The sequence below is a fragment of the Sciurus carolinensis genome, chromosome 11 (assembly GCF_902686445.1).
Source record: "Sciurus carolinensis chromosome 11, mSciCar1.2, whole genome shotgun sequence".
NCBI lineage: Eukaryota > Metazoa > Chordata > Mammalia > Rodentia > Sciuridae > Sciurus > Sciurus carolinensis.
In genome coordinates, this window is record NC_062223.1 from 46,490,050 (window position 1) to 46,502,353 (window position 12,304).

General features: G+C 36.6%; 1 protein-coding gene across 2 annotated transcripts in view; it reads left to right on the forward strand.

The window, feature by feature from the left end:
• Positions 1-12,304, forward strand: part of Dcdc1 (doublecortin domain containing 1) — a 494,469-nt gene that overhangs the window by 261,397 nt on the left and 220,768 nt on the right. The gene's annotated exons all lie outside the window — the stretch shown is intronic.

Consider the following 12,304-nt stretch of genomic DNA (forward strand, 5'->3'; position numbering starts at 1 on the left):
GTACAATTTGTTTCTCTGTTTGTACATCAAGTAGAGGCATACCACTTATGTAATCATACATTTACATAGGGTAATGGTGTTTGATTCATTCTGTTATTTTTTTCCTCCCTCCCCCACCCCTCTTTTCCCTCTATACAGTCCCTCCTTCCTCCATTCTTGCCTCCTTCCCACCCCCATTATGTATCATCATCCGCTTATTAGCGAGATCATTTCAGCCCTGATCTTTAGTGTTAAATAATCATCATTACCTGAATAGAACTGTCTCTTGGCTGAAACCATTTAAGGAATAAATCTACTTGAATAATCCAGTCCTGATTAAGTACTCAACACAAATTCAACTACCTGTGGCCAGGGCTGGTGATAGTTTAGAGTCATGTGCTATGTAAGACTGCCCTTCACAGAAGTTAGTGTAAGGAGGAAAGTTGGTCATGGAAAGTCAAGTTTATTGGCATGTTTCTCACATATAGTTAAATGAAATATTATAAAAAATTATCATGTAATATTTGTGATAATGCATTCCCTTCCAGCCCTCCCTTCATCCAATTTTTGGATGTGGAGATTTGGTCCAATGGGGGAAAAAACCCTGAAATCTGTACTTTTTAAAACTATCTGAAATAGCTAAATAATATCTGAAATAGCTAAATAATAAAAACAAAACTAGGTTCACAAAGTGAACCCTAAGCATTCAGAATTACAAATTCTTTTAGAATGGGTGTTGGTGGTAGGTTCTCCTCTCAGGTGAGGAGAACTTGCTAATTCCAACTGAAGAGATATGGAGCAAAGTCTACTTTATATTGCCTTTACATGCATTCCATAACCAATTCATATCAGTTTTTTGGACAAATTCTGTAATTCCTATGGGTGTATATGGCAGACCTCCCTTTGGCACTATAGAGATAGTTACCTCCAACTCACTATGGGGAAGAGCCTTATCTTCTCTGATTCTGAACAACTTCATCTCACATTGTGGTGTGTATTTTTCAGGGTGTTAGATGATATATCAATAAGTACATTTTCCATTTATAACAAATGCATGGCTATAGTAAAACTTTTTTTTCCCTGTTTTCCATTCATTTTCATTGTAGAAAAGTGATTAAAAATGAATGGGGACGATCGTCTTTCTAATCTCTTTGCTGATTTATATGATTCTGTGGCATGTATATATAAGACAGAGCTCAACTTTGAGAAACAAAACAATCTCTGGTAGCCATCATAATCTTCTAGACAATTGGTTTTCAACTAGGGACTGGAGGCAGGGTGATTCAAAATCTACGTGGGTGGTTTTCATATTGTATATAATAGATTTCACCTGTCCACTGAGATTTTCACCCCAGTAGGTCTTTCACTGATAATTTAAAAACAGCAACTGTTAGTTAGGTGTTAACATTAGAAAAAAAAAGGACACATTATTTCCATGTTTCATATTGCCTTAGTCCCATTTTGTAATCAGATGGCATTATCAAGTGCAGAGTTTAAATGGACACATAGGACAGTGGTCTGATACTAGTATAACTGTGGATGCTCCTCCTGCTGTGGGATAATTCCTAAAAAAAATATTGAAAACACAATATAACAAAGTTTAAGGAATTTTAGGAAAAAGTTATATCAACACTTAATTGTTTTGTTCCCAGCATGATGATTCTTACCCTTGTACATCAATTCCATATGCACTCATATGCCCTGTGTGGTCACAACCACATTTTCTTTCTTTCTTTCTTTTTTTTTTTTTGTATTCTGGTGCATTCTCCTGATGCCACATCATATCAACTTTTAGATTGATGAGATTCTTAATGTTTTTACCTTCTATGGTTATACTCAATGTGCACCATTATCTATGTAGCCCTGCAGGCAACAAGTTTTGTGGAACGATTTCTATCCAAACCTCCTCTTACTCCATATCCCCTGTTGCTACCACCCCCAGCCACTATGAGAACATCTGCTCTAGCCATGGCTTAGTGATGTCTGCCTTCTTAGTCCTGTTCTTTCCCTGCAACTCCTCCTCCTCTTCATTCCCATGGAGATGCTGTCAGAAATGTGGAAGATTCCCTGGGAAAGCAGGAAAGAAAGGATTGATAGAAAAGGGCATTAGCAAATCTGTAGGGGATGGTGGGTGGAAAAACTAGTCACAAGGTGGGTGATTGTGACAGAGGATTGATGAACAAGAACGTCTGATATATGAGTAGGTGGGAGAATACGTGGGGGAACAAGTGGAAGATGGGTACAGGGACATCCTTTCACAGGAATTAGTGCTTTTCACACACAATTGGTCAATGATGCTCTGTGAGTTATCTTCCATTTGCTGCCAATAGATGCAGATTCAATTTCTGTGGGGCCTAGAGCTTATAAAATTTGAGAGCAGGGGCAGGGGGCAGAGGAAGCTCTCTTTAGAAGCAGGTCTGAAAGTGAATATTTACATAGAATGAGGAAGTAAAGCACAGCAAATTAAGGGAGCCTAAGAGATTCAGGTTCTTTCCTCTGAGACCCTTTTTATGAGAAATGCTTGGTTTTAGCATGAATTCCTATATTTGCAAATCCTGAAACATTTTGGTAATCTTTCATATTGAAAATGGGATTTTTAATGTACTGTCTCTGTTTCTGTTCTGCAGCCCAACAGGAATTCAGTGATGACATTTTGTCATGTCAAACCGTGAACATAAGTTTGTATTGTAGGGTCCTCATATACTATATACAGCATGCATTATATGTATTATATACTTGTTAATAAAACCATCAGACTATTAAGAAAAAGAAATGCTTACATGGAAATATTTCCTGATTGATTTCTAGCTTCCTCTTTCACTTATGACAACTTCCTAGGTTCTCAGGACCTAGAGCAAATAGAAGCACTGAGGCTTAATCTTCATTAACTTCACATAAATTCACTGTGGCTGCGAGCAAGGGAGAAATGGCAGAAGTTAGTAACCCAGATAGAAACAAGATTCAGAAGTCTAGATATGGGGTTTTATTTTTTTTAATCCTTTCTATTTTTGTATATTTTTCTGTGGTGTGTTCTTACAGCATAAAGAAATTTAATTAGCAACTTAGGCCCTAAGCAACTTAGTGAGACCCTGACTCAAAAAAAAAAAAAAAAAAAAAAAAGGGATGGAGGATATGGCCCCAGGGGATAAGTGCCCCTGGGCTCAATCTTCAGTATCAAATTAAATTAGTTAATTAATTAATTAAGCTTTGTTATTCAGAGATTCATTTTTAAAATAATGTCTTTGTTCAGCATCTAGTTTATCCTGTGGATAGTATGCATCTAGCAATTTTTGTTCTGTCAATGATGGAAAAAAAGATTTTAAGTGAATAGTTCAATAAGTCCAATATTATCAATACATATCTTCTATAAGGTATCATACTAGGTACTGTGGAGAAATGCAGGGAAGCATAGCATGCCTTTTTGGCCTAAGCCCATGATTATTTTCATACAATTAGAACAATCTGACACCTTTTGAAGACAAAACAATCTGACACTTTTTGTCAATCTTCTTAACTTTTTACTATAATTCCAACATTTTATCTTTATGGAACTTCTTATAAAATGGGCTAATTTGGTTGATAGCATGAAAGATGCTGACTTTCACTATGATACCTTCCTGGCCTTTCCTATGTTTTGAATACTTGGATATGGTGTATGCTGTGTCATTGGAACAAGAACACCATGAAACCATTTGAGATTTGCATTCTTTTTTGTTGTCATTTTAGTATGACTTTTGTTTTGTTTTGTTTTGTTTTGGCAGAGCTGGAGATTGAACCTAAGGGTTTGTGCTCATTTTAAAAAGTTTAAAGTTCCTCAGGTATTCATATTTATTAGTAGGAATTTTATTTAAGTATTTAAGAATCTATGGAACAGTTAAAAGACCAGAAGGAGATACCTAAATGAATTATCCGTGGGACTGTGGCAAGATTTTACTGTTTGCCTCTTCATTGTTCTGCATGTTTATTATATCCTTACTTCCATTGTGTATTCCTTGATCTTTATCTTTCCCATTTCACCACTTTCCCCAAATATATATTTACAATCTCAGCTGCTCCATTTCATCTAAGTTATTTGAGGTAACAATGGGAAAACAAATTGAAAATATGCACAAAGAACTAGTAGTAAGACATGCCAACCTGACCTTCATTTGAAAATGAATTGTGATGAGAGTAGCAAAATATTCAAGGTTATGATTTTAAAAGCATTCATTACTCGTTGGGCAAAATGTGATAGAGATAATCAATTTTCATATGTAGATTTTTGCCATAGTAGGCAAATGTTGGGACACCCATTTTAAAGGTAAAGAATCTGAGACACCATGAATGCTTTCCAACAACTCATGGAATAGTTAATTAGAAGTAGGCACTGAAATCTCTCACCTATGCTTCTTTCCAGTGCTCTCTTTTTCTGACAGGCATCTGCAATCGGGTGTAAATCTCCATGTGCAGGAAGATACAATCTTCCTTTCCTAGATCTGCTGAAGAGAAAAACAGCATCTGTATCAAAATCAGGGAAGAGCAATTGGTCCAGGCATTAGCTCCCATGCAGTGCTTGTTGTAATGAGACAGGCTTTCCCTGTGCAGTCCTGACATCCTAGAAGGTGCCCAGAGAATTGCCAGGTGGGCAGTCAGCGGGGAAAGTCCACAGGCCAGAACTATATTACTGTCCCAGCAGTTACTCAGACTAAATGCAGCCACTGAACCTTACTGTTGCAAGCACACTTTCTCTCTCAGGGAGATTGTCCTTCTCCATAGCAGTTAATTTGTTTTTACCTCTCAATTAGCTTTTTCACAGAGTGTTTGATATGCTCAAGTTGCTGAGATTTCCTTCCTACATATGCTCCCATCCCACTGACATCTATGTTAGTCTGACTCACTGTGAGTATTTTCAAGCATAAATTCCTTATCTGAATATAAATAAATGCAGATTTTCCAGTAAGCACAAATGAAAAATGATACATTTACACCTACTTAACATTCTTCTTACAATTTTGATGATGTTTTATGATTTAAAAAATGAATTTTTGGGAGTGGGCAAATAGCTCAGCTCAGAGAGCGCTTGCCTTGCATGAACACTGACCAGGGTTCGAATCCCCAGCACCTCGGAAAATAACATGGTGGCTTCAAAAATGAATTTTTTGTAGCTGGGTACAGTGGCACATGCTTGTAATTCCAGTCGCTTAGGAGGCTGAGACAGGGGGATCCCAAGTTCAAGGACAGCCTCAACAACTTAGTGAGGACCTCAACAACTTAGTGAGACCCTGTCTCAAAATGAAAGCAAAACAGTCTGGAAATGTGGCTCAGTGGTAAAACACAGAACCCGCCCCCCCAAAAAAGGATTATTTCTTAAGATGAAAATATTTGCTATATAAATAGTAAGTTTCTGTATAGGGTTTAGTTTTCCAGAACACCCATTCATATTAATAGAAAAATTATATTTATGAGCATATTTGACATAAAAAGGAACTAAATAACATTAAAAACATATACTCTATCCAAGGGTGAAAATGTGATCTCAAAGGATGAGGATTTGAAGAAGTGATGATTTGGTTCAAATTTATCATGTAGTGCTAATTTCTCTTAGGAAAACAGAATTCAGGGGTATGTGACTATGTTTTCTCATCAAAATCCTTTGACTTTTTATTAAAAGAAATATATTAAGCCCAGGATCAAACCAAGATTTCATATATTATATAAATATTATATTCAACTGCTGACAGAAACCATATACCTGTTATTTTAATCCAAATTAAATATGATTTCAGGCACTTGATCAATTTAATAGAAGTGAAATTCTGTTTTCACTGAGATATTAAAAAGTGCTTATTGAAATTGCTTGGCTTAGGACATGACAGCTAAGTAAATTTGTCTTGCCACTATATCCTAGATAATTTTGAACACATTCATATATTAAACTTATAAATAATTATAATTGGATAAAAAGAGAATATTTTTGTAGACCTATACAACATATTGTAGAAATTTTACTTTGTTAATAGACACTAAAAAATGGGGCAGGAGAAAAGTACTTTTACATATCTGTAATCCCAGTGACTTAGGAGACTGAGACAGGAGGATAGCAACTGTGAGGCCAGCCTCAGCAACTTAGCAAGGCCCTAAAAGATTTAGCAAGACCATGTCTCAAAATAAAAATAAAAAAGGCTGGGGATGTTTGGCTTAGTAGTTAAGCACCCCTGAGATCAATCCCCAGAACCAAAAACAAAACAACAATAACGAAAAGCTACAACAGCATACATAATTAATACAAATACATACTGAAACATGACTGTAGATACTTAAAAAGCAGATTGCAGGCCCATTCCTGTAGAGTAATCGTGAAGATGATGAAAGCCATCTTATGGGATTTAACATTCTCCACCTCCTTTGGCTCTTCCTTCTCTCCCACTCCTAATTTAGGCTCTCAGCTACCTCAGGATCTTACTACTGCCTTTCTCCAAAAGTTGCTCTTAGGAAAAAGTCATACAACAGGACCTTTCAAGTAAGATAGTAATTTTCAAATTTTATTCTTACATCAAAATTTTTTTCTTGGAATATAATCCTACTGTATAAAATAGAAAAAGTAGGATCTGCAGTGTTTGAAGCCAGGATGATGGCTACTCCCACAGATTCACCCATCAGGTTTGATTCCCACCATCCCTCATCCATCAGCCCTACCCCAGGCCCTCTAGGGATTTCAGAACACTGAGATTGAAAATCATAGCCTTAAAGATTCAATAACCAATAATTCTGACTCTGATTTCCTCTGCGATGCCTATGGCATTCTAATTGTGTCTGAGGTGCAAATCTCTAACTGGAATTTCAAGTATTGGCAAGTTGATGGGAGAGATATTTTTGATCCACCCCTAAAATTCTACATAGGAAATCAGCTACTTTTCATACTTGTAAATGTTGGGCTTTGTTGTAATTTACACTGGAAATTTAAAATGTCTCTTTCAAAATAAATTTTTAAGCATGCCATTTCTGGGACTTAAGAAATATTATTTGTCTTTTGGTTCAGGTATCCTTAGATGGATGAAGTTTTAACAATTACATAATTTGTTTTTACTTAAGCACTTTTCATTTCCTGGAACAAAATGTATTAGTTTCTTACTGTTAAATACTGTTTAAAGATACTCATATTGATTATTAGAATACATTTTCACATATGTAATATAAATACACTAATTGATTTTTGATTTTTTGTTGACTGAATCCCATAACTTTAGTATTTGCTTTTAGATGTATCACTAACTGAATATTAAGTTTGGACATGCTTACTATTTGATTTATGCTATACAGACAATGTGGACAAAAACCATTTTGTAAGTCCATAAAAATAGAAAAAACAGTTTTTATATTTGATTTACTGTCCACATGATATTAATTCAGTTGGAGTTGATTTTTTATCTTCAAAGTTGACTTTGAATTCTGATTGTATCAAGATTTTTTCATAGCTACTAGCTTCTTCCATAAGAAAAGTATTTTGATTTTTTTATGTCTTTGACTTGGGTAATAAAAAGCTTTTACTATAAAATGTTTTTCTATGTTTTAAATTTTTACATCAACTTTCACTTATAGAAACTCTAATACTAAATTTGAGTAATTTTGATATCTGTAATTAAAAACACCATAGGACTTGATTTCTCAAGATCTCCCTGCCCTTATGAGTAGCTCCCCCTTAAAGAAATCATTTAACCTCTGTGAGACCTCATCTGTAAAATCTGGCTGCTGTGAGTACTGAAGGAACTTATGTATGTGACAGTGTGTCCTATATTCTGACTACCTTGCTGTGTGTAGTGGATGCTGTACCTCACTGTCTGGATCTCCCCTTCAGGACTGAGATCTCCATTCCCCACTGTCACAGCTACCTTGACAATTGGGCAGTTGCTCTCAGTGTAAAGGAGTTTCTTCTCATAAGATTAGACTTCCCCCTCAGGACAGCCTGCATCTGACTTCTGGCAGCTAGCATGGTTACCTTGCCTCCATTTTGGACAAATCTAAAGGGCAACCCCAGCTCTAAAGCTCCCTTTAAAGACCTCTGTTCCCAAACATTTCATCTCCCCCTGCCTACTCAGTGATTTTCCCCTCCAGTGTTGCTCCGAGCACTCCTCAGTAAACTTCCTGAAGGCAAAATCTTCATTTCAGGGTCTGCTTCCAGGGGACCCTGATCTAATACAACATGTAAGTTAACTTAATTTCAACATGCTTAATTATATTCACCTGAAATATGCCAGTTATTGTGAGACTATTTTATATTTCTTTTCAGTACCAGACCTCTAGTAGTAAATCCTGTTACTGTATGGCCTCCCAACTTTTGACAGCACACTGTGGTGTCATTTTTCTATTATTGCCTCTTGACAGCATTACATCCTGAGGCATTTTGAAGCTTAGGCGTTTGGCCTTCTGCTCATGCACTAGAGAGCTTCCTGGGTGGTCTTCCAGTTTGTGGAGAGTTGGGAACCTGCTGTTCTCCCACAGCTAGCTCTTAACCAGACTTTGAGCATTAAAGGCTAGATAATGGTACAGAACAAGGCCTTACACAGCCTCTCGATAAATGTCATAAGGGATGCCAGGCAAACTCATCAAAGTACTATATTGGCTCATAATTCCCCATTCAAGACAGCTTTTCCTATAGTTTAAGTTTTGGTAATGTCTCTACAATATTTTAGCAGTTAATAAAATTCTTTTGGTACTCTGTTGACATGTTTATGCCTTTACAAATATTACATATGAACAGTTATATTTATGTTGGTTAATTTATTTCTGTAGATGCAGAAATCATGTATCAGCAATGTTAGCCTAGCTACAGATTTTATTTCCCAGTCATATTAATAAACATATGCAAAGATTTTTTGGGAATGAACAACAGAAACTGACCATTTCTCACCATGTGCATTGTTAATACTCTGGTGTGAGCCAGTGTCATCTACCCTTCTGATTATCTTTGTCGTCTGTAGTCTATTCACAACCCAACATCCATAATGACTCTTTTAAAAATGTAAGTCAGATCCTGTTACTACTTGGTTCCAAACCCTCCAATGATTCCCCATTCCCTCTCCCTGCCTATTTCTCTGAGTTCATATTTACTTCCTCTTCTCTGTCACTCTGCATTAGTCACACCAACTTCCCTATGGTCCTGGAACATACTTGACACATGAATGCCTTCTTTTGTTACTCTAGTGGCTCCCTCTGCCTGCGGTGCTCTTCTCCAAGCTATCTGCTTGGCTGGCCCTCTTACTTCTAAATCTTTGCTCAAATAGTTACTCACCTTTAGGTCTATCCTGATCATTTACCTCATGGTGACTACTATACCCTTGCCATGCCTCCATCTCAACCCTGTTCCTCTGAACTACTGTTTTTTTCATCTTCATGTAGCACTTAGCACCTTCAAGCTTACAGAGCTGTATTTATCACGAAAAACATAAAAAAAGAAGAAGAGAAAGAAAGAAACTTAAGTTTCAAGGCTCCTTTTCTGTCTAGGTTCCTTCCAAAAGACTAGGAGGGGCCCTAGTTCTCACATGGGTGTTCACATGGTCACATATTCCTATACAATTTGCAAACATCATGTCTTTTAACTATTACCTAGTTTAGGTCATTATTCACTCTAGTTTCCTCTCTTTTATAATATCCATGTACCAGGTAATGTTGAAGTGACTGCAGACATTTTCTGAGGTATGACAAAGGGGAAATTGAGTTAGCATGTGTTAGACAGCATTCCATCATTATAATGAGAAAATGTCTATTTTGGCTCACAGAGTTGGAGATTTCAGTCCATGATCAGTTGGCCCCATTGTTTTAAGCCTCTGTCAGGACAGTATATCATGGCACAAGAACATAGTGGAGCAGAAATGCTCACATCTTGAACCAGGAAGCAAAGAGAATGAGGAAGGGGCTGAGGTTGGACAATCCCCTCCAAGGGCACAACCCAAGTGACCTGAGAACTTCCCACTAAGCCCCACCTATTAAAGGTTCTATGACTTTTCAGTAGCACCAACTTGGGAACCAAGTCTTTAACACATAGTTCTTCAGGAGACATTCAAGATCCAGACTATAGCTGGGATGTAGCTCAGTGGTAAAGTACTTGCCTAGCATGTATGAAGCCCTGGTTTCAATCTCCAGTATCACAAAAAGAAAGAAAGAAAAAAAGATTCAAACTACATTTAGTTTGGGTGTAGTTGAATGTGATTAGTAGTTTGCAGTCACTTATCTGTATGGTTTAGTTAGTACTAGCCTTTTTGTTATGGGAAGAGCTTCCAGGGAGATGACTGTTGCCTGTTGGCCATCTAGGGTATTGCTTTCTGACAGTGTATGAGAGTGCCTGACAATGAAAGTATGTGGACAGATGGTGAAGGATAAACATATTACGAAATTAATAGAGCCAACTAATTTGCAAAAAAATCTTCCACATTTTATAGCTTATATTTTAAAGAAACCTGAAGATTTTCCCAAATTCGAGATGAATCCTAAGAACTTTTATGAAATGACCAATAAAGTTATGAAGTCAAAAGGAACTTTTCTCATCAATAATAAATTTTTTTGATTAAACATAATAAAGAATTATTGTCCTGTTCTAATCTAATTTAATCCACCTCAAGAAAAGTCAGTATCAACATGAAGGAAAGTGAAAAGACTATAGTGCATGGAAAACATTCCTCTTAGAACTCTGTACTGTGTATAACTAGGGCCATAGTTAAATTCTTATTCCTAGGTGTTTCTTCAGCAGTCATTAGCTACCATGTTTGTCAAGAGGATCTGGATCAATACTTTTTAGGTTCTATTACCTTACTCCTTGGTCCTAAGGCTAGCCCCAGTTGGCTTTTTGCATCATCCTACACCAAGGCATTAGGATTTAATTTTAGAGCTATAGGAAAGTGGAACCATCAGAGAGCCACTGGGAAGCACAGTAGCCAGTTTTTCTTAAGCCAATGATGATGCAGTAGAAAAACAAAGGTAGCAATTTTTCATTTTTGTATATTTAGTCAATCATGGAAACTCTATTTAGAGAGTTGTCTTTGTTTAAACATTGGGCATTAGAAACAAAAATACTCCTCATTGCAAAGGAGGGACAAATATATACTTTATAGGACTTACATATTTTGTTAAAATGGACATATTACCATAGAGATTTAAAAGCGAAGCCATGTCTTAAGAAGAGAATCTCATAGGATATCTGTTTGGAGAATTTTTCATTTTTGTAGACATGTATTCATTATGTGAATGACTCATAGAAGGCAGCCTTCTTTGACTTAAACATCTAAATTTTTGCTTTACCATTAAAACACCTCTTTTTTATACCCTAAGGGTATTTTTGCAGTCATAGTCAGTTTTTTGTTGTTGTTCATTTGTTTTTTCCCTCTGGGGAGCACATTTCTAGACATGGAAGGGAAGTCCTATGATCAGTAGTGAACAAAGCAGTGAGCTAATGAAGGTGTTAGGTGTTGACCAAATCCTCTCTGCTTTCTCAGTTTGGCAGTTAGCACTCACACTGCTATTTCCTAGAATATAATTCGCTGCACTCTGACTCCTCGTCTAGCAAGTCTCAACAAAGGAACATCAATAAGTTCTTCAAACTGAGCTTTTGTCAACACTAATCTTGCAGAATGTATGCCACCAGAGTGTGACTTTCATTGTAAATTTCTCTCTTAAGAGTTTTGTGCCAGATTAAGGCCCTGAAGAGAATTGGGACAGTAAGATTCCCGCCCTACCCCCTTTATTTCCCATAACTTTGCAGGCAGCTATTGGGCTTAAAGTTTCTTTGTAAAAGTAGATTTCTTGCTCAGAATTGCATCTTTACCCAAAAATGTACTTTTTAGAAATTCCCATTTGGAAAAGACACTGAAGGGAGTGGAATGCCAATACACCAAGTCTTTGAGCCGCAGGGTCTCCCTGCACCATCAGTAGCTCAAGGGAAGCACCGAGTGGAACAAAGCCTACAATCTTAACATTCTTACTCTTTTGGTTTATTTTATTTTGTTTTGTTTTATTTTATTTAAATAAAATAAAGGCTGAGAAATGCTATTGAAGCATGTTATTCCCTAAACCAGGTTAAAGCTAATTACATAAATTTTGAACTGTCTCAACAGCATTAAAGACAGTTTCTTTGTTTTTAAATGAGTTATTCTTCCAAATTGCCTTCTCTGGAAATAGCTCTAGAAATACATAAAATGGCTACACTGATGTGATGGGCATATCAGAAAGAGAAGAAAAAGAACTTTTGAGGAAAAAAATAAAAAGCAAGGATTTAAATTATTCATCAGGCCTCCCTCTGGCCTGCTTCCTTTCTTGCCTAGTGAATGACACACCCTGCATGGATCCTCAGTGTGGT